Source organism: Canis lupus, chromosome 19 (genome assembly GCF_048164855.1).
Source record: "Canis lupus baileyi chromosome 19, mCanLup2.hap1, whole genome shotgun sequence".
NCBI lineage: Eukaryota > Metazoa > Chordata > Mammalia > Carnivora > Canidae > Canis > Canis lupus.
Genome location: NC_132856.1, coordinates 17,633,731 through 17,657,258, shown reverse-complemented (window position 1 = coordinate 17,657,258; position 23,528 = coordinate 17,633,731). Strand labels below are relative to the sequence as shown.

General features: G+C 36.3%; 1 protein-coding gene and 1 non-coding gene across 2 annotated transcripts in view; one reads left to right on the top strand and one right to left on the bottom strand.

The window, feature by feature from the left end:
• The window catches only part of CNTN6 (contactin 6), a 271,711-nt gene that overhangs the window by 78,836 nt on the left and 169,347 nt on the right, over positions 1-23,528 (top strand). The gene's annotated exons all lie outside the window — the stretch shown is intronic.
• On the bottom strand, positions 11,894-11,998 carry LOC140611529 (U6 spliceosomal RNA). Its single transcript, XR_012012678.1, has one exon. It is a non-coding gene; the product is annotated as a U6 spliceosomal RNA (small nuclear RNA).

Here is a 23,528-nt window from a genome sequence, read left to right as displayed (position 1 = left end):
GGGACAGTGATGTTTAGGATGAGAATTGGTTTGCCAGAAATTTATTCTCAATGTCTATTCTACTCTCCCTCTTTGGGGTCTTCTCTTTGTATTCCACCTCAAAGAAAAATCTTTACCCATTTTTGAAACTCCTCAAGTTGTATCCTACTATTAGATGTCTCTCACCCTTGTTCAACCTCAGGGTACAGTGATGGAGGGGCATTCTTGTTTTACTAAGGTTCAATTTAGGCAAACATTTTGTTCCTGGGTTTCAGGAAGGTGGCTGCGTCAGTCTTCTTGCCCTCTTCCCAGCTGTAACTCTGGGTAAGATGTATAGGTTTTGATTTGTTTTGTTTATATTTTCTATCTCCAGCTATAATGTGTTTTCACCACTTCCTGAAGACACTTGTCCCTGCAGTTTGAAGCTTTCTTTCCGTAGGAGATATAAGTGCAAAGAATATGAATGGGGTTTCTTGCCTTTCCTACAGTGGCTGTTGTTCCTTTCCCTTCTCTGTATAATAAGGATTATACCACAGTAATTTTTTATGAGCTTCTGCTGAGGTTCAAAGAAAGAAGGAGCCTGTGACTGGGTACAAAGTTCTCTCATAGCTCCTGCCCCAAGTGTTTCTGTGATAAGAACCTGAAAGTGAGGGAGAATTTCTATGTTACCTGCAGCCACCAGCCCCATACTCTACCAATTTGTTATAAAGGAGGCAAAAATGCTAGCTAATCCTCTCTCCTTATCCATGGAAAGTTGATTCAAAAAAGTATTGGTATAATATTTTCCAGCATTGTTCATCTTAAGAAAAAATGTTGGTTCTCCAACTGCCTTTCAGATGACTCAGGAAAAAAAGAAAAAAAAAAAAAAAAAAGGAAAGGACAGAGAGCAAGACAATAGTTAGTGAATCTAGGAGAAGTAAATATGGGTATTCATAATACCTACCTTTCAATTTCTCTGTGTTAACACATAGAAAGTGCTTAATTAGTTATTTTACATGTCATTAAGACATAATCTGTTGAGTGATAGTATTATGATATTCTTATTAGTCACAACCAAAATAAGTGAGTCATTTTTTTCCATCCTCATGGGACATTGTCACGTAACATAGTACTCTAGCTAATTCTATTTTAAAAATAGACATTTACTAAATATTTTATTTTCTTCTCTCTCAGCAGTGTTTTTAACAGAGTGGAAATGGTTTTGTATAGATTTATCACTTATTGAGGGAGTCAGCTAACAGGAAAGAACATAATATTTGGAATTAGAAAAATAGGCTTAAGGACAAGCTTATCTATTTAACAAATATTTTTGGTGATCCTACAATGTTCCTTCAATGTTCTATTGATTGTTGTAAAGGCTTGGAAGAGAACAGTAGCTCTGCTGCCAATAGTTCTTTGAACTTGCACAAATGTTTACCATCTTAACCTTGGTCTCCATCTCTCTGAAGTATGGATAACAATACCTACTTCACTTGTGAGGGTTAAATTCCCTAGTACATGCTAAAGCATTTTGTGAATCATAAACAAATTACCCAAAAGCATGTTATTATAATTCTATTCTAGTTGTTTATTTTTCTTCACTTGTTAGAATTATTCTTTTGACTCTTTTCTCTACATTTCTATGTCCTTGGCCTTTCTTTCTTACTCTATTATATTATGACTGCTTACAATGTTATAGCCATTTACAACTTCATGTTAATCAAAACCATGAATTTCAGCAAAGGCAACAATCTCTGCCTAGTCTGTGACCTTTTTCCCTTTGATCCTGGCATCTGAAAGCTTTTTATACATTCTAATTCTCTTCCATCTTAATAGCTCTGTGAAGCAGTCCTATTTTCTTTGACTGATAAGATCATTGAAGGTGACCTGATTTTCTCCAGAGATGCACAATGAATAAAACACATTGCTACAAACACTTACTTACCCATATCCCCAAAAAGGGGAGAAAAACTTGGAGTTGCTTTTTCTATAGAGATTATATGAGGAAGAACTCACTTCTCAAACATTGTGATTATATATACATCATCAAATTATGTGAGCTGCTTTAGTTATTATTCCAAATCTTTGTGAGGTTTTCTAATATTTTATCTTATTTTACACACACACACACACACACACAGTGGAATAACTAAAGTCTTTAAAATAAGAAATAATAGAGTTTATTTTTGTTTATTTTTAAAAGTGCTTTGAAAATACAAACATCTAAGCTTTTGGGCTAAATTTGTTGAGACACAAATTCATCTATATTTCTCAATGTTATGTGTATATATATCTCTCTAAGCATTATGTTTATGCAGTTTTGGGTTTGCAAGGTGACTTATTTCTAGCCAAATGTATGTCTTGCACACAGGGTACTTTATCCTTGTGATTTGTTTGTGCCATGTTAATGATTCATGGCCTAAACAGCTAGGTTATTCATGAGTGTGGAAAATTGATATTTGAGAGCATTTTATTCTGCTCAGTTGCGCTTATTCTTTATAAAGAATCCAACTAGTAATAACATTTACAAAAGACTACTGAATATTCAGTATGTATCTACTGCACACATTTGTGCTCTTTCCACATACTCAATAGAAAAACACCATCTCTGTCCACCATCAGCCTTCACCTCCAGCAACCCCACCAATATCACACTAGTCACCACAGCAATCACCCCAGAACATCTTTTCCTTTTATTTCTCAAAGCTTTATATTTTCAAAGCACTCAGTGTATATTGAATGATTCCAAGACCTTTTGACATTCACCTATTAATGCCTCCTTAATTATTTCCAGCTACTCTTCTAAGCCTTTGTTTAGGAATGGTAGACAAATCTACTCAATGTTTTATCCCAGTATCCCAGAGAGACAATACAACTAGCTTAGCATTCCTATGCATGAACTTTTAATGATTATATTTTCCTTATCAGAGTTGGTGTCTGAAGATAAGCATCTTCCTTTTCCAGTTTTCAGGGTGGTACTCCAGTTAACAGACTTTCCACATAGTTTGTTTCCAGAGTCTTAGAAAGATGAATCACTGATGTTAGGGTGCAATGTTCTCTGAAGTCATTGTAGAACTATAATTACTTGATAGTTCATTTTCAACGAGTCTTGTTAATTTTTTTTCTAATTCAAAACAGTATCATCCTCCTGAGCAGGGATCAAATATGTAGTTATAATGAGTATTCTCTTAGTTTAAAACATATCATTAATCTAAAGTCTTTGTTAAAATACAGATAAGCACTCACTCATTTTTGTTGCCATTTTATTTGGCTATTTTTTTTTTGTTTTTAACCTCAAAAGTGTAACTCATATACAAACTATGCATATATTTATATCATTTATCACACATTTCATATGGGCAAAGAAACAGAAAATTGATGAAACATGCTTGAATGCTTGTGGCTTAAAATTATATTTCAGTTCCAGCTATAAAAGTGTAATCCAATTGAAATGTTTATCATGCATCTGTGAATATTTTTTCTTGCATATGTAATGGTGTTGCATGGACAATTTAATTTCTTTCTTTAAAAGTAATCCTGGAGAACTTCACTTTATAGCTTTTTGAAAAGATACAACTAAAGATCAGCTCTATAGGAGTCCAGGTTTAATATGTAAAATGTATTATCTCAATTATTTTATTTTTTATTTGATCATTGATTTAAGTTGCTGAAACCATTAGTGCAATTTTCACAGGCATGGTCTTTTTTTGTCCTTCATGTGTGGGTTAAAGTTGTGAATTTTAAAAAGGACAAGATGAAATATTCTATATACATGGGCATGGAATTTAAAAGACAACATACAGTGCTTCTAAGTTAATATTAAAATTTACAGTTCTCAGAGAAATAGAATCATTCTAACATCAAGATTGTCCTCAGAAAAAAAATTAATGTAACAAAATAAAAATTAGAGTAAAGAAATTGAAGAAAGTGAGCCTGAGGACATAATGTGCCAAATTTTCCTATTAAAAGACAATTCTATTTATTCAAAGAGATACCATGGATTAATATATATATTATTTGTCAATTAATAATTTTAAATGTATGAAAAATATTAATGAAAATAAATTTAAAAAGAAGTAGATTGATCAAAGACTGGTGTAAACAGGTTCATTGCCCATGGTCATATTTTTTCCTTCAGCATTAGCTAAGTACCAAAATGTCTCACAAGGGCCAATATTCTACTGATTGTACAGTATACAATTCAATTTCATATTTTTATAATCTTCAGTATCACTTATTTTCTAGGTTTATTAGACACATTTTTATATTTTCATTTAAAATTCCCTTACTTTTCTTCATGAATAACAGTACCTCCTGAAATCAGAACCATAATTTAAAAGACACTTTTAAAGAGACCTGGTATCTGAGTCACTCTATTGATTTTCTGTTGCTGCAAAATAATATTACCACAAACTTGGTGGCTTTAAATAACCTACATTTATCATGTCACAGTTTTTGTGGGTCAGTATTCTGGGCACAGCCCATCTGGGCTCTTTGCTTCAAGATCTCATATGAAAGTGGTACTCAAGGTATCAAACATGATTGGGTTTTTGTCTGAATACTCAACTGGGGAAGAATTTGCTTTCAAATGCTTAAGGTTGTTGGCAGACTCAGTTTCATGAGTATTGTTGGATTGAGGGCCTCATTTCCTAGAAGGTTGCAGCCCAGAGGCTACCCTCCATTAGTTATCACATGGGCTTCTCCACACATTCTTGCTTTGATAATTGTACAAGTTGAGTAGCCAACAGAGACACCCTTCTGACAAGATGGAAGTTACAGTCTTATGTAACTAATCATAGATGTGACACTCCATCCCCCCTGATTTGTTTTGTTGATTAGAAGCAAGTCACTGCAATCATCCACACTCCAGGGCAGGAAACTTACAAAGCATGTGCATATGGGTGAAAGGTCATTGGGGGTCATCTTGAAGAGTCTTCCCACCATCCTTTTTCTATTCCACAACTGGCAGTTTTGACAGGTCTGCCAAATGATTATCACAGAAGTGCAACAGAAGAGATAGCAAATTTAAGAGAAGATAATGTTCATACAGTACATGGAAAAGTTTCATTTTTATTTACTCTGATACCAAAAATTCTAATGATGTTTCATTGAGAAGAGTGTGCTTTGAATTTAGTAAATATCATAACAGTACCTTCCTTTAATGTAATGGTGGATATTTGCCATGAAGCCAGATGTTTATTTTTTATGTTAATTCCATATTTGAAGGACACAAATTCATGTTAAAGTGATAATAATAATAATAATAATAATAATACCCTAATTTGGAACTAGTTGTACTACAGTAATATAATATACTGATTTCACTGGAATATGATGATGTCTTTCCTTATGAACATCTGAAAATACATAATAGTTATTTTATGGCCCTAGGATTTAATTTAAACAGGTAACTGCAAACTACATGAAACTTACATAGCCTAGGAATTAAGCATAAAAGTGTACAGAAAGTCTTAGGAAGTGATGTATTATTTAGTAGAACATTTTCATTCATGGTATTTTTCACTAGAAGTTTATTAGGGAATCACATGGGACTGTAATGTTTTTTTTTTTTTTAATTTTTTAAAATTTATTTTTTTTTAAATTTTTTTTTTTTAATTTTTATTTATTTATGATAGTCACAGAGAGAGAGAGAGGCAGAGACATAGGCAGAGGGAGAAGCAGGCTCCATGCACCGGGAGCCTGATGTGGGATTCGATCCCGGGTCTCCAGGATCGCGCCCTGGGCCAAAGGCAGGCGCCAAACCGCTGCGCCACCCAGGGATCCCTAATTTTTTAAAATTTATTTATGATAGTCACAGAGAGAGAGAGAGAGAGAGAGAGAGAGGCAGAGACACAGGCAGAGGGAGAAGCAGGCTCCATGCACCGAGAGCCTGATGTAGGATTCGATCCCGGGTCTCCAGGATCGCGCCCTGGGCCAAAGGCAGGCGCCAAACCGCTGCACCACCCAGGGATCCCGGGACTGTAATGTTAACAGCAATATACAAGGTTATGTTTTTTTCTGTTTATAGAATCAGGAACAACTAGTGTTTGTTTTAGCATTACATTAATATACTTTTGGTGTAGATTAGAGCAATAGGTAACTCAGGAATGGTTAAAAATAATACATATATATATGTATGTACACACACACACATATATATGTGTATATACACACACACACTTAGAGTATCATATTACATTAGAGAAAGACAGTAAAGAATTATTCCTAAAATTTGTAAAATAATCATTGCTTATTAGATCTTTATCTAATAATGAATTTAATATGGTTCACTAGTTAATAGAGCAAGTCCTATGGGATACAAGTACCTCAAAATCCCTTCTGCTTAAAATTGTTGACTTTAAGGAGCTGATCCATGACTTTCTTTTTAATTTTATATTATTTACTATAGTTTTTACACTTAGAGATTCTTCTCTCTTCCACAATGAAAACTAATGTTTAAAAAGAATGTTTTTTAGAACATGTGAAAAAAAACAAAAAAGTACAAAACACTTTGGTGTCAAGAAAAGCTTTGCTTGCACAAAAAAATCTAAAAGGAAACCAGGAACCCCTGAGGGTTCTCAATGCATGTTTTGATAACCACTACATTAGAATAAAACCACAAAAGTATAAAATTCTCAGCCTATGTTTGGTATTATAAAAGGCCAGTTAAAGTGCTAATATATCCCATCCCGGCATACAGCCAGCTTCCTTAAACAGAATTCATGTTAGAAATGAATTAGTGCATGTAGAGCACTTACAACAGACACAATAAATATAATCTGTTAGAAGAGCTATAGATAGCATAATAATTGAAAGCACAGACTAAAGACTGCATTGGTTCAAATCCTTGCTCTGCTGCTCTATAAACTTGAATTACTTAATCTCTGTATCTCACTCTTCTTATCTAAAATATTGAAATATTAATAATGACATCTCATTAAGTTTTATGAGGATTATATAAATTAAGAAAATAGTGACTTGCATAGATTAGGGACTATGACTATTTTTTGTCCTTACTATTTTCTGGTTCCTAGAAGTGTAATCTTATCAATAAATGTTAGGCCTGTGTTATTTTCATCCATTTAACAAACATGAATTGATTCATCTACCAACTTCAAGGCAGTACAGCAAATAATAGGAGGAATATAAAAGGGAGTAAGATGATTTTTATGATAGATGTATTTATTGTTTAATATAGAAAATAGATATTTGTGTATATGTTAGTAGTATATTGAAGGAAATGGAAGAGATTACAGATACCAAATTCCCAAAGAAAAAAGGTTAAAAGGAGCTATTTCTATGTATCTGTAGAAGAAATCATTTTGAACTGTACCCAGAAGGGTGTCAACCACAAAGATGGTTGATATTCCTAGAGGGTAACCTATCATTTGAAAAGAGATTTGCAGAACTATGTTTATATATGAAAATGTTTCATACCTTCAGACCCTCTTGTGAATACAAACCCAATTTTCACAGACGGCTTCCCAAATTCTACCCACTCTACCAGAATTACCTAGAGCAAATGACCTGTTTCATTTTGATCATTTTGAGAAACTTTCACAAAGACATCTTTAATTTAGAATGATCAAAATATCAAGTCTTATTGGCATGACCAGCAAAATAAAATCCAAATGCAATCATTTAGCCACTCTGCTTTCCACTTAGGTGTTCTTTCTTTCTTTCTTTCTTCTTTCTTTCTTCCTTTCTTTCTTTCTTTCTTTCTTTCTTTCTTTCTTTCTTTCTTTCTTTCTTTTTCTTTCTTTCTTTTTTATATTTCCTGTAAGTTAGGGCTCTTTCATTTTTTATTTGCAGCATGAAAAGCTAAATTGGTACCTCTTAACTCCTAATTTAGCTTTCTGAGTGGAAAAGACAACCTGAACTTGGCTGTGGCAAGAAGCACTGCTCAGTCTTCCTGGTGGGAGACCTTTTCCAGTGTGGAGCCCCTGTTGCAATGGCTAAATGTCTGCCACATCAGTAGCCTTTCTGAAGTATTCAATCTATTATTATTATTATTTTTTTAATAAAGGAGAGAGGTAAAGAGGTATGATAAACTGCCCTTACCGGTGTGATTTCTCTCCCTTATCCCTGTGCAAATACACATATAAAAGGAAATCTTGTTTTATATAATAATCAAATTAGGGCAGTCCAGGTGGCTCAGCAGTTTAGTGCCTCCTTCAGCCCAGGGCCTGATCCTGGAGACCAGGGATGGAGTCCCACATCGGGCTCCCTGCATGGAGCCTGCTTCTCCCTCTGGCTGTGTCTCTGTCTCTCTCTCTCTCTTTCTCTCTCTCTCTCTTTCTCTCTGTCTCTGTCTCTCATGAATAAATAAATAAAGTCTTTAAAAATAATAATAATAATCAAATTAATCTGTTTTTATTATGTTGTTTAAGAGAAAAAGTTGAAGGGTGAAACCAATCAAGGCAGGTGAAGAGGTAAGACCAGTGTGCCCTCATAAATGCTGCAATATGAGATCTACCTGTTTTATCCACAAAGAATGACTTGCAAAAGCCTTTGCCATCCTTCTTACAATTCATGGTCTTCCCCATTGATCAATTTAAATGGTTGATTTCCCCCAAAGTAAAAATTTCCCATTGGGAGCTACATAAGCTTGAAATGCTGCTTAATATATAGTTATATACCTCTTTAGTAGCTGACATCAGTTCTACCCACACATGGAATTGTTTTTATCTTTTCTACCCTTTCACACCTTGCTTTACATTTCTGTTGTAGAGGCCAATGAAGATGAAATAATTAAAGTTTGTGTATGTTATACAAAAATCCTTCTTCATAGACATTATTTTCTCTTTATCTTTTATAGAAACTATAGTATGTTTATATAAACAGTTATAGGCCGTGGTATCAGGCTACAACGACTTCATTTCCCCATGTCAAGTCTTCATGTTTTTCCCCAAGTATAATTGTTTCTTTCCTAAAGCCCAGCAGCTGCCTGGTTTTACCTTTGGTCCTATAATTTTCATGGGGATAGCAGTAGAGAGGGTGAAGTGGTCTAAAGATTGACAGTAGGGATCCACCATTGCCCCTGCTCAGGATTGGTTGCATAATTTGTGAAGCCCAGGTAGAAATGAAAACGCAGGTTTCCTTGTTCACAGGTTTTTATATGGGGTCCTTATAAGCATGGGGCACTGTGCAGTTGTCATACCAGTTCTTGGATGCCTGGATAACAAAGATCCAATGTGTGGCTCTTCTTTGGAACACTAAATCTGCACAATTCGTGAGGGCAGTCTATCTCTGGCTCCAAGAGGTTCCTGAGGCCTCGTACAGTGACCCTTACCTCAGTTCTCTCAGCAATTTCCCAAATAGGAGCTCCATACTATACTACTTCCTTGAGTATGGACCATAAGTATCTCTGTTGGATCCCACTCCCACCAAACTTCCTTCCTCCTTATCCTCATTTTCCTCTACAAGTGCTCATTTATCCACAATCAACCTACTCCCCACACCATGCACACACACACATGCAAAAGTCCTAATAATGACCCAATAATCCAAGGTGAATAAGCAAGCAATAATCAATAGCAACTGAAAAATAGTATCCCCCATCTCAAAGGTAAGAAGGAATCAGCCTTCATGAACTCAGTAGCTAGTATGTACTTTTAGAACTGGAGGGTAACGTTGGCCCTTCATCTTTATCTTTACCTTCATCCCCAGAAGGGACTGAGAGACTTCTATAAGAGATCACTTCTTATAAACTACCTCTCTCAAAATGAGATTTTATATCAAAAACATTGATGATTCTTATATTCTGCTTATGGATTAGCAAGAATTTTATCCCTTTGGAATTTACAGGAGTTGATAACATTTTGAAAGTTTACAGCTTCATAATATTAGAAAAATTAAAAGATTACAGGATTTACAGTATTAGCCACCCTAATGTACCTTTGGTTTTTCTGTGGTCTCTTAGGACTGGATTTTGGTTAAAACAAACAAACAATGAATCAATTGAGGTTTTTAAAATGCTATTTAAATAAATCTAAAAATGAAAAATGGCTATACCTTATAATATTATAAGGAATATGGGAAATATTAATTGGAAATGTTAATTTCCAATAACCAAGAAACATAATGTTCATAAATTCAATTAAAATTCTTAACTTTAAGTTCAGAAAAATAGAATATTCAGTTATCTCCTGGAGAATGGAAGGCTTCTCCCCAAGCCTCTGTAGAAAAATATGATGTGAAATTTTAACAATACTTTCTATTAGGAATTTCAATTCAGTTTTCTCTTATTGGCCAAATTCCCTGGTATTTAGGGATAGATTAGTTTTGTTTGTTTCATTTTTTTTTTCTGTACACGTGTGATTGCATATCTGTCTAGAATAGGCTTGAGTTACTCCAGTCAACTGGTATCACAAATCTTACCTTTGACATGCAGATGTCTGTAGGTGATGTAGAAAGAGGCTGAAAAAGGGTATTTGCTGTATGAGGCAAGACTCAGCACAGGTTGATGCCATGTAGCCTAGAGGTGTAGCTGGAGTTGATATACCAGAATCTATTAGACCCACCTTAAGATTTCACAACAACCTTGTGATTGAAGTTTATGATTTTTGATGACTTAAGGAACAAAATGTACCCAAAACATGGTCTCCTATGAACTTGTTTGCCCCTCCCTTAACACACACACACATACACACACACACAGACATGTACTCACACAATCTCATTTCTAAACATCCTTTACTACAGTTATCACTGTCTACCTTATTTTGTAGAATAGATGTAGAGGTAGAATCACATTTTCTAATCTCGAACTCCTTTGGGTTTGTCCAGTTTATTTCTGCATCCTTGAAAGTGCCTACCACACAGACTTGCACATTCTTTTGTTTTTTTTTAAGGAATTATTTTTTAATTGAAATTCACATTCTTAGCACACTTAGCAAATATCTGTTCAATGAATGGGCATATAAAATAATTAAGTAGCAATTTTGAGTGTTACAGCCAAGAAAGTCAGATTATCACCTGAACAGGTGATATATTGTCTTCTCCAAGTTAACTCCACATCAATTAGCTGTGAGTACCAATGTTTCATATTGACTGCAATGAGAATTCCTTGGTGGCTACATAAGAACTCAATTGGAAAGAATTCTGTGATTAAATACTAATGTCTGCTAAGCCAACAGAATAGAAAGAGGGCTACCACCTTTCCTGTAAAGTAACCCCTAAGATGTGTCCTACCCCCTTATTCTACAGATAAACTCGGCTTCAGAGTGTTAACACATTTTATTATATGTCACACAATCAGTGGAAAAATTATGATACAAACTCAGACTCCCAAATTCTTGACTATATTGTTTCTTCTCACAGTCTGCTGACTATATCTCTTCCATTGAGACCATCTTCCTTTTACCATGATAGGTGCTTTTATCCTTAGAGGATTACAAACAGCCTCTAGGAATACACACAAGTTGGTTGGTACATGATGAACGTTAAGTTAAATAAGAATTTTGAAATACTAATACAGTATCTAGCGTATGGTGAACAATCAGTACATATTCTTGAATATTATTTCTTTAATATTACTCTTCTTCTGGTTACTATATTTAAAAGTCACCTTTCTCTCTAGGCCATTTTCTCAGGATCTGTGTGATTTACTTTACAAATAATGTGATTTTCCAATGCAGTTTCATCTGTTACATAAAGTACAAGAAACTTACGGTTAATGCTCTAATTGTTCAACCTTAGTTATATATGAAGGAGCAACCCTGTAAACCTCAGATTTAAATCATCATTCAGTCTTCCCACTGCACTCATTTTAAAAAGTCAAAGTATAATTAATATTCAATAAAATACAATGATCTTGACTGTTCAGTTCAATGAGTTTTAATAATTGTACTCACCAAGAAACCACTGCTTAAAACAAGATATAAAACATTTTTATTGCCCCAGGGAATTTCTCATGTCTTTTTTCAATTAAAGAACCAAAATGGAATGCCTCAAAAACCTGTGTCATCCTTATGTAGGCTCTATGATAATTTTCTCTGTATTGGGCCAATTTTAGTTCATTCTGTCAAAGTGGGCATGACCCACCGCATTTCGTATTACCTCCCCTGTTTCCTCACCTCTAGCAGAAATTATTAAGAAAGGGAAAAGAATAATTCATGAAGGAATCTCCTTAAGTCAATTTAAGATCAGAAAACACTTGGTGATGTTGATCGAAAGATGAATGGATAAGGAAGATGTGGTCTATGTATACAATGGAATATTACTCAGCCATTAGAAATGACAGATACCCACCATTTGCTTCAACGTGGATGGAACTGGAGGGTATTATGCTGAGTGAAGTAAGTCAATCGGAGAAGGACAAACATATGGTCTCATTCATTCAGGGAGTATAAAAAATAGTGAAAGGGGATAAAGGGGAAAGGAGAAAAAATGAGTGGGAAATATCAGAGAGGGAGACAGAACGTAAGAGACTCCTAACTCTGGGAAAGGAACAAGGGGTGGTGGAAAGGGAGGTGGGCAGGGGATGGGGGTGACTGGGTGATGGGCATTGAGGGGGGCACATGATAGGATGAGCACTGGGTTTTATGCTATATGTTGGCAAATTGAACTCCAATAAAAAATGATACTAATTTAAAAAAAAAGAAAGAAAACGCTTGGTGAGCATGACCCCCAGACTGTTTGAAGGTAGAAATCTCTGTTTTGTAAGGTGTCTTTATACAGTTACTGATATTTTAGAGGGAGAAGACAGAAAATCTCTTAGAGAAATGGTGTTACCCAAACAAAACATCCTCAAATTATAGTACTTACATTTTTATCTGATTCTCAGCTTTGGAGTTAGAGATTTGGTTTTCCTAGCATGGAGTTGATCATGTCTTTATGGATAAACACTTGCTAAGCAAATTTACAAGATATTTTTATATAAATATTAAAGTAATAGTTTCTATTAATATAATGTGTCAATACATTAATAATATATTATTACAATGTATTGTTTTCTTTTTCTTTTTTAAATTTTCATTTAGTATTATATTTGCAACCATTATCCAAGCTACTCTATTTTAGACTTTCTCAATTTGTATTACATTATCACCCTCCTATTTCCACAAAGGAGTCCTTTTAGTCAAGCCCATGAAGTTTTAAAACCATGCATACTGTATATCTTTTTATATAATATATGTATTCCTGTGCTTTATACATAAAAAGTAACGTTTTTCACCACCCTCTGTACTCCCTGAAGCCAATTTTTACTTCCTTGAGGACTGATATTGACTCCATTGAGAATGAATGCCCTATTCCTTTTTTCTTGCTACTTGGCACTATGGATTATTATATTAATCCTGTATCTCTGATACTTTCCCATCCTGAGTGTTGCTGGATGTGGAGAGAATGCCAAGGCTAGCCAGTTCCTACAGATATTGGAGGATTCACCTTTGAAAAGTCTTTCATGTGCAGACTAACCATCTAGACCTCATAACTCCAACCACCTCCTTTATTGGGCTTTTATACTTTGGTCCTATTCCCCTATCCAATTACTCCAGGACCAGGTATGAAACAATTAGGGATAGCCCCTACACCCCAGAGGCTGATGAAATTAGCCTCAAACTAGTCCATTTTAGATTTCTTACCCTGCTTTGCCTATTCATTCTTACCTACATTTCCCTCTGCCTCCTGACTGACCCCAGTGTTCCCCTAGGTGGCCTGACACAATGTGGCAACTCCCCTCCTTTGGGAACTGTAACAAGCCATATTTTCTTTTCTTTCTTTTTTTTTTTTTACAAGCCATCTTTTCAGTGGCAGCCATCTCCCAATCAATTGTCTTCACTATACCTAAATAATAATAAACCCCACATTTTAAAACAATTATGGATCAGGAAGTTGGTTGGTCAGCATGAAATATGGATGGTCTTTTTGAAGGATATAGTAGGGATCCCTGGGTGGCGCAGCGGTTTGGTGCCTGCCTTTGGCCCAGGGCTTGATCCTGGAGACCCGGGATCGAATCCCACATCGGGCTCCGGGTGCATGGAGCCTGCTTCTCCCTCTGCCTGTGTCTCTGCGCCTCTCTCTCTCTCTCTCTGTGACTATCATAAATAAATAAAAATTAAAAAAAAACTGAAGGATATAGTAGTTTATTGAATACACCACAAGGGAGGGGCAGGCAGGACAGCAGAGGGGAGGCTGTCTGCTGAAATGTCTTGAGAGGTATTTGTTAGAGTTATGGTGAAGCCTTGTACATATTCCCTGTACCTAACAAAGTACCATCCTTAGTTTTCTCTGTGCTAGTAGGAGTACTGCAAAGTGATAAATGTATGATCTCAGCAGTCAGACTGTTGGGATCAAACCTTACTTTTATTTCTTCTCAGCTATGTGATCTTGAACGTCATGGGTTAGCCATGAGTATTAAAGAATACGTGTAATGCACTGCAAACATTAGGGGGCAGCCCGGGTGGCTCAGCGGTTTAGCGCCGCCTTCAGCCCGGGGCGTGATCCTGGGGACCCGGGATCGAGTCCCATGTCGGGCTTCCTGCGTGGAGCCTGCTTCTCCCTCTGCCTGTGTCTCTGCCTCTCAGTCTCTGTGTCTCTCAAGAATAAATAAATAAATTTAAAAAAATAAAAATAAAAAAATAAACAATACGTGTCATGCACTGCAAACAATAGGAATCCCCAAGACCACCCTTACTTTCCAATACTAACTGCAAGTTCTCAAGATCCCAAGATGACGTTCAGGTTTGATAATTCCCTTGAAGGATTTACAGAACTCCACATAGCCATCATATTCACTATTATGGTTTATTACAATGAAGTGATATAGATTCAAATAAGCTGAAGGCAGAGGCGCATAGAGCAGAGTCCAAGGAAGTCCCATGTGCAGGACTTCCAGCTGTACCCTCCTAGCAGATAGGCAGACAGTGCTTACTCTCCTGGGGAAGATGCATGGCAATGTGGGGAAGCTCACTTGACTCTTGATGTTGGTGTTTTTTTTGGCATTCAATCATGTAGATTTGCTTGATTGCCCATGTGGCTTACCTTAGTCTCAAGTCACGCCAGAGGTCAAGCTGATAGACAAAGCCCAAGTTTCCCCTTACCTTTCACAGATTGCACCATAAATCACATCGTTACTGTAGACTGTGTAGTGTTGCCCAAAGCACACACCATAGATCACATTGTGGGCATTGACTATCTGGCGTGGCCCAACGCCCCAGGGTAAATAGACACTCTTGTCACATACATTATCACAGACATTCCAAGGATTTACAGATTACATCTTCTGGCAAAGGACAAACATTCCTTTGGGCAAGTTTAATTTTTTCCTAAAGGAGCACTTAGGCTAGTTGCCACACCCATTCAATGCATAATCAGCATGAGTATTGTTATTGTCTTAGTTGTCATGCTAAAATCTCTCCTGCCTGAAGTGTGCTGTAAAAGCACTGTGCCAAATTCTTACTCTTTTTGCCTTTTCTTTTCTGGGTCTAAGGAGACACTTTTATGTTGTTAATGAGCTTTCTATTCATTCATGGTAACATGTACCCGATTAAGATTTATAGCCTTTGGTTAGACCTACACAAACTGTAGTTTTGCCTTCTTAGGTTACTTCTTAAATAACCCTAGGTATCCCCAGACCTTTTCAGGTACATGTTTAGAGATAACCCCTGGGGCTGTTTTGACAGATAGTTGATGTCATTCATTATATATCGAATCTTAATATTCTTCTCACCTTTAGTGTAATCTTTTTAAAAAATATTTGATTTATTATTCATGAGAATCACAGAAAGAGAGAGAGAGGCAGAGACCTAGGCAGAAGGAGAACCAGGCTCCATGCAAGGAGCTCAATGTGGGACTGGATCCCGGATCTCGGGATCACACACTGAGACACCCAGTCCCAGTGTAATCTTATTTCTACATTATCAGAGGACACATCACTGTAACTTCCTATATTCTATATATGAACCTATAGCCATTATTTCAGCCACCAAAGAAGTTTTTGGTTTGGTTTTGTGTGTTTCTGTGTGTGTCTCTGTGTGTGCTTTGTGTTGTTGGGGTTTTTTGTTTTGTTTTTTTTGGTTTTTGGTTTGTTTTTGTTTTTGTTTTTTGAGGCATCATTAAAGGCTTGCACAAAACTAAGCAGCAATGACTCCTTTTTTTTCCCGGCCTGGAAAGGTGCTGTCTTCCTCATAAAACAAAAAGACACATGAAAGGTTACATTCTTATTGCCCTGTCTCATTATTGTTGATGCAAAACTCCAATTAATTTGCTTGTAGTTATGGAAATATCTCCTTTAACCTTGGTGACACAATCTGAAAGAATTTGTTTTAGCAATGGGCATTGCTTAACAGCTTTTGGCATTTGCTCAGGCTGAACAGTCATCCGGAGAGTTTGTGTCTTCTTTCTTTCTTTAGTTTAGTGATCCGCTGCAGAAATATTACACGGAATATGCAGAAAACCTTCACCCTGGTGGCTGGCATAGAAGCAGTATGCTCTGATTAACAGTAGGCGCTCTGCAGGTGTCACAGTCTACCCTGGAATCTGGCTCTTGATGAGCTTAGACAAATAGCGTAACTGCTCTGCTCAAGAGGGGGTGGTGGTAATATCACTTTCTTCTTTTTAGATCCGGGAAGAGAAAGGGGTTTTTGTTTATTTGTTTTGTTTTCTGCTGTATGCTTTGCCTCTAAAAGTGACTGGCACAGAAGGGGCAATAAATATTTCTTAAGGAATGAACAAAGGGTTGTGATGAAGAGAAACTGGCACTGGGCATGCAACGCCCTTAGACTAGGATGTGGCACCTAGTTAGCTCTAAGTAAATATTCATTTGAAAAGCATGGAATTGTTGCAGGATTTCTTTTTCTTTAGTGCCGGTGGTTCTTGGTTACCACTTTGAAGAATGAAGAGGCAGACCAAATGAAGAGGGATGGGCAGCAGAGCCAGGTTTATTGAGCGATAGTAAAGCAAAGCCTATTGAGCAATAGAACAGAGCTCGCGAAGAGGGAAGACACCGAGACGGTTGCCATCAGACTTGTGAGGTCTAGGGTTTTTTATGGGCATGTTGGTGGGCTGTTTTAATCTGATTAACCCTCCATGTGCCAGTCACCCAATCAGGTTTTTGTCCACGCGCTCATCTACCCATCAGGTGGTAGTTCACCTAGGAAAATCTAGGGTTCCTTCCAGGGTGTGTAAAATCCATTGAAGGGTGGTTTCCTGTTAGGAATGGCCCCCTGCCCCCACCTTCCTTTCTTCCAACTATCCTTTATTACAATGAAAATAAAAACAGATTAAACTTTTTAGATTCAATGAAATGTGTGGTGATGGGTTTATAGGAAATTCATTAATTATATTGGACTCTTAATTGTATTGTCCATTTCTTTGTTCACCCAATATATATTGAGCAATTATCACATGCACATGCGCTACTGGAGGTCCTGGGAGCTCAGAGGTTAACACAAATTGTAAGATAAAGGACATCCATGAAACCTTCTGCCCAGTGTACAGTTCCCACATGTCTGTCAGTGACCAATGGCTGAGGAAAATGAAACCTGCAGGCCAGTGATGAAAACAGAGCTTTTAGATCATTAACTTTATTATTAATCTTTTGTCATTTTTGTATCTGTCAGAGTCTCTAAAACTCTTGAGCTATAAAAGCATTTTCTCTGAGACAAGAGATTATTCAGAGACTCCCCTCTTCATTTCCCATGTCTGCCTTAGAGAATTTTGCAACCAGTTGTTTCAGGTTATAGACATAATTGGCTATCAGTCATTTTGGTGTCATTGTTCATTGACACACATCTCTGCATCATCTCTCAGCCTTCTGAAAAGCAGGGTTCCAGTTTCTGATTAATCTTTGTCCAGTCATTGAGCATATTGAAGCAGCTCCTGGTTAATTAAACCATTTTATCTCTAACCTCATACATTTTCTGGATGTAACAGTGATAGAGGTGTCAGCAGTTCCAAGCACAGCCCTGAAACCTTGCTAATCAGTTCCTGTGATTTGCTGGGGTAACATTGTTTCAATTGTTAAAGCCAAATTGTTGTGAGAGGTTATATGCATAGGGACATTTTTATCTCCAAGTCAATTACACATATTTAATGAAACCTAAGGAGTTCATAAAGTAAAAATAAATACATAAATTGGCATCTATTGTTTTTAGTGATGTAAATCCAGGACATGTGCGCACACACACGCACACATGCACACACACATAATGTGATAAAATACTAAAATGTGTTCTTCTATGGAGAGAAAGAGCATGGGCTTCTTATTTTACCAGCTCTGTGAACATGGCCAAGTCATAGCCCTTTGGATGTCATTCTCCTTATCTGTCAAATAGCAATAATATTAATACCTACCAGGTTCTTATAAGGATGAAAACACACTAAATAATATTTTATAAGATATTCAATCTGTTCAATAATGTGTGCTAATTACATGATAGTTATTATTGTTCTAGGAAACCACCCCATTCCTCCAACTCATAAAAGCAAGCAATTAACATTTTATAATAATTTTATTAAAAAGTGATTGCTCCAGTTTTATAAGGATTGCAGAGAATCACAGTAGAAGTAAAAGACAGGTAACTTTTACTATTTAGGCAGGGCTTCTCAAGATGTATAGTCCAGTTGTACTAGAGTTTAGGATAGAATTTCAAGAGATACTGGAAGGCAGGAAAAGAAGCCAACTTAATTTTATGAACTACTTGAGGCTTGTCTTCTGCAAAGACCTGTATGTAAGAAAACAAAAAAACTCAAACAAACAAAAACTGGTGAGGTGCTACCAAAAATCAACAAAAATCTGCCTTCAAAGAAATTTGAACAACACTAAATTGTCCCTTGAAGAATCACAATTCCCACTTTAGTGTTGAAGGCTGTGAGAAATTTGGAGCAGCTCTAATGAAAGGAATAAAGGAACAGCCTTAAATCCTTTTATTTAGTTTATGATTTAGGTGTTTTTCCCCCAAATATCTCACATAACTTGTGTTACTACACAAAACATCTTTCAAAAAAAAAAATGCAGAGGTTAAGTGTTGTGAGTTGAATAGTGTCCTCCACAAAATTCATGTCCCCCCCAGAAATTAAGAATGAGATCTTATTTGGAAATAAGGTCTTTGCAAATATAATTAGTTACAACCACTGACATGAAATCATCCGGATTCTGACTGAGCTCTAAATCCAATGACTGGTGACTTTGTAAGAAGAGAGGAGGATGAACAGAGATACAGAGGTGATGATGTGAAGATGGACGCAGAGACTGGAGTGATGCTGACCCAGGACCGCCAAGGACTGCTAACAACCTCCAGAAGCCAGGATAGAAGCACGGGTTGGTTTCTCCCTCAGAGCCTCCAGAACAAATCAACCTTGACTACCCCTTCATTTTAGACTTTAAGCCTTCTGAAACTATAAGGGAATATATTTATTGGTTTGCACCTCTAAGTTGGTAGTAATTTGTTATGCAGTCCTGGGAAACTAATAATCTACATTTATGTAGTAGTCCAAAAATGACAATTTGCAATGTGAAAAATGCCATTAACTGTATCTCGATAAGAGCTTTCTTCACTTTTCTGCCCATTTGTTTGGGTTCCTCTTCCATTTTTCTGGTCATTGCAGGATCACAGGGAGAAATTGTATATGCTAACGATAAGCAGCATGTCCAGTGCTAAGGAGTCTGATTGTGGTTGAAAAGTAGACTGTCCATTATCATCACTTGTGCTCTTGTCAGCAAGAGCACTTGGCACTTGTGAATTATCGGTGCTTGTGAAAAGTTTATAAAATAGCTTCTTCCATGCTAGCACCAAGAGAAACAAATAAAATAAATAATAGAATAAGTAATAGCCAATATATGATAGCAATGTTTGTTAAATTTAAGTTAGTCTCTCTGCTTAGTTTTGGAATCAGCATGGAAAATTAAGATGAATGTTTACATTTTCAAAGATCAAGAGCTGAATAGAATTTTGTGTTCTTTTCTTTGTCTAGAGAAACAAAACAGCATATGCTTTTAATTTAGCCCTTCAGAGAGCTGCATCCACTCAGCTCTGTTTGAACTCAATCTCAGAGTATGTGTCACATTTGATGGTGGGCCATCTGTGATTTCTCCAAAGCAGCAGAAGGAACCATCAAGATCATGGCATCTGTAGAAGCCAGTGACACTTAGCCCCTTTAAGGTCTGATAGGCAAATAAAGAAAAAAGTAGATTTGCCAGAAGTCTAGTTCCTTCTTTTCTGCAGAGCACGTCCTATCAGGATTCCCTATTAAATTCCTTAAATACAAGCCTGGCAGCTACTGCTTTCTAGGCACGTTGGCATGCAGAATTTGGACATGTTTTTCAAATTGAAAATGTGATCACAAGCTTAAGTCACATTTATGGTTTTCCAAAGCCCTCAAGATGAGCTCCTCATTCTTTAAGGTAGCTAAAAGTGATTTCTGGATGTCACTTTGGATATCTATTTTTCTAGCCCCATCTTCTGTCAACTTCCTTAACAAGGATTACTTGAGCTCTCCAAATGCTTCTTGGTTTCTCTCAACTCAAGGCATTGTAATTTATTTACCTTATCCTCTTTCTAAAGAGTCCCTCTGTCCTAATTCCTGTACTTTGAGGTTGTTAAGATTGTGGTTTCTGGTGTCAGACTGACTAGTTTCAAGTTCAAATTTGTGTAAACTGGGGAAGGATTAGCATTTTCCTCATAGAGTTTGTGCTAAGACTTAGATAATAAATGCCAAATTAGTACATGTAACACCTAGTAAATTGTCAAAAATGTCATCAGTCATCATCACCATTAATTATCTTTCAAAACCCAGGTGGGATAAAGTTGGCACTGAAAAGCATTCCCTGACTTCACAGAATTCAATTAGATAAAAGTTAATAATAATTATTAGAACACCCCAAATATTAATTATTTTAGATCCATCAATTCTAATTCTAGAAAATTATGCTAAGAAAATAATAATAAATGGGGCACTGGGAGTCTCCCCTCAAGCTTCCCACTGGGAGCCTGTGTCTCCCTCTGCCTATGTCTATGCCTCTCTCTGTGTGTCTCTCATGAATAAATAAACATCTTTAAAAAATAAAATAATAATAAATATAGTAAAGACATGTATTATTGCATTATTTTTGATAAACAAAATATAGAACAATATAAACATCTTTGTTTAGATATATTAGTCACATAATGGATTATTATGAATCTTTCAAAATATATAGTTCCATTAAAACTAAAATCTCACAAGTGCTCATTATTAGTAGGAAAATTGCTTATGTTATATTTTTAACTGGATACTGGGAGAGACTAACAATTGATAGCATAGTACAGCCAAAGATTTAGGAATTATAGATGCCAGTATCCAAAATTAGGTATTTTTTTTCTCTTTATCTTTCTGAGACTTGTAAATATCCCATGATAAGCATCTATTATTTATATAATGGCATAAAATAATAACCTTAAACTTAAAAAAAATGCTGGTTGAGTAAATAAAACTCTTTCCTACATGCCCATACCAGCCCATGCCAATAAAATGTGTCATGTGTTTCTCTTGTCTAACTTTACCCCTATGATGAAGAACGTGGAAACAGGTTGATAGACAATGTGAAGGGAAAACATGAATAGGAAGGAGGAGAAGAAAAAGCGCGATGTAACTTCATCTTTGTGAAATATTTACAGTCAGTGTAGCATCACCGGAGAAACTGTTTATGTTCAAATATTCAACTGAGGAAAAACAGGAACCAAAATTTAGAACTGTCTGAACCTTGAAAGAATCAATAGAAAATGTCAAGGGCTTCTCTCACACAGGGAACCAACCATTTCCCCACTCATAAAAGAAAAAAAAAAATCTTTTGTTGATTATGAGCCTGGAAAAAAAAAAAAATTGAACTCATGTTTGTCGTCTCTGTAAACTATCCTTGTCATTTAATCTTTATATTGGGAGGAAGACAATATAGCATAATGAATCAGGGGATGCTATTTCATTTTCTTATTTCATATTCGAGTTTAGTTTAGTGTAATTATGGTGTTTATGAAGTTTAAACTGATGTAGCAAGAGAGAAATAGAACAACTGCTCATCTACTCTAAGGAGCATTTCTTCATAAGAAAGATCACATTGGCAAGTAGAGGAAATGCATGAAAGATTTTTATCAACCAATAATTTAAATTTATAAGAAACTTTCATTGTGGTAAATTGGAAAACATATAAATCTATTTCTAAATAAGTTTTAAACTAAAATGAGCAAAGCTTAGCAAAAATATTTCACAGAGAGAGATAGAGGCAAAACAAAAACAAAAATACCTCACCCCAATCTGTGAGAAAAGAGCCGAGAAAGAACCGGGAAATTATAAATGAGCAGATCTGCCCTTGGCTGTAGGCAAGATCTCTGAGACAGTAATAAGGAATGAGGTTACCAAACATCCAGAGAGATATGAGCTGATAAAACTTAATCAGGCTAGTTTCACAAAGGGCAAATCTTTTCTGACAAATTTGGTGGCATTTTTGCATGGCACAGAGGACAGGAGAAGTACGTGCCTGGAATGAGAGATGGAATTCAACTTGAGAAAATAGCAAGGCATAGATGACATACATGGGAATGAGGTACAGCCTCAGCTTTCCAAAGAAGGCCACTTGGGTGACATTTCACCCCAAACTTACAGATTTCATTAAGATATTCATGTTGGCAATAAGCATGAACAGGATTGATGGATCAGCATGCTTGCTTGTCACACTCTGTTACCAAAATTGTATCAGTTATCATCAAGTAATGTATATTTGGGGAATATGTCTGTCTTGGCTATTCACAGATTTTTAGAGTGCTTTTCTCAGTTATCTATCTTTTTCCAAATGTTCTTCTTTCAGTTTGTTATTGATACACACATGGAATCAAAGCCATTTCGGGGAGACACAATCTTAGCTCAGAGAGCAACCAACGGGGTCACTGTAATATCTCAATGATAACACTTGGTTTTGTGGGGCTTTCTAGCATCTTTACTCTGGGACATTTTAGAAAAGTGCTTTTAGGTGCTTTGTATACCTGACAGCATGCTGTTACTTTTCAGAGATTAATGTTCAAATGCTCTACATTAAGGAAGTTATAGTGTCAAAGACCCAGAAGTTCTGGAAGAGAGAAGAGAGAATTTGAGTTTGCCTCTCAGTTGGCATCAGTCTACAAATCAGGTTGTCTCTTTAGTCCCAAAAATACAAATAACCAAAACTGAAACACACACATACAAACAAGTTCTCTCGACTTCACTTACTTCTCTCATTCCTCTTTGCCACCTGACTTTTGTGTTGTTTCTATTCCATCCCACAGTTTTCTTTCCATCTTCAGTTTACATTAGACTTGGCCTTGTGTATACCAATTTATCCTGACTTTGATAATGAAATTTCTCCTAAAGAAATGAAAGATTTTCTAATTATCAAGTAAGGTTTTGTTACTCCTGTTTTTCCCTGTTCTCTAACACGTAACAACCTTAACCATGTCCTCTATTAAAAACTCTCCTCTGGGATCCCTGGGTGGCGCAGCGGTTTGGCGCCTGCCTTTGGCCCAGGGCGCGATCCTGGAGACCCGGGATCGAATCCCACGTCGGGCTCCCGGTGCATGGAGCCTGCTTCTCCCTCTGCCTGTGTCTCTGCCTCTCTCTCT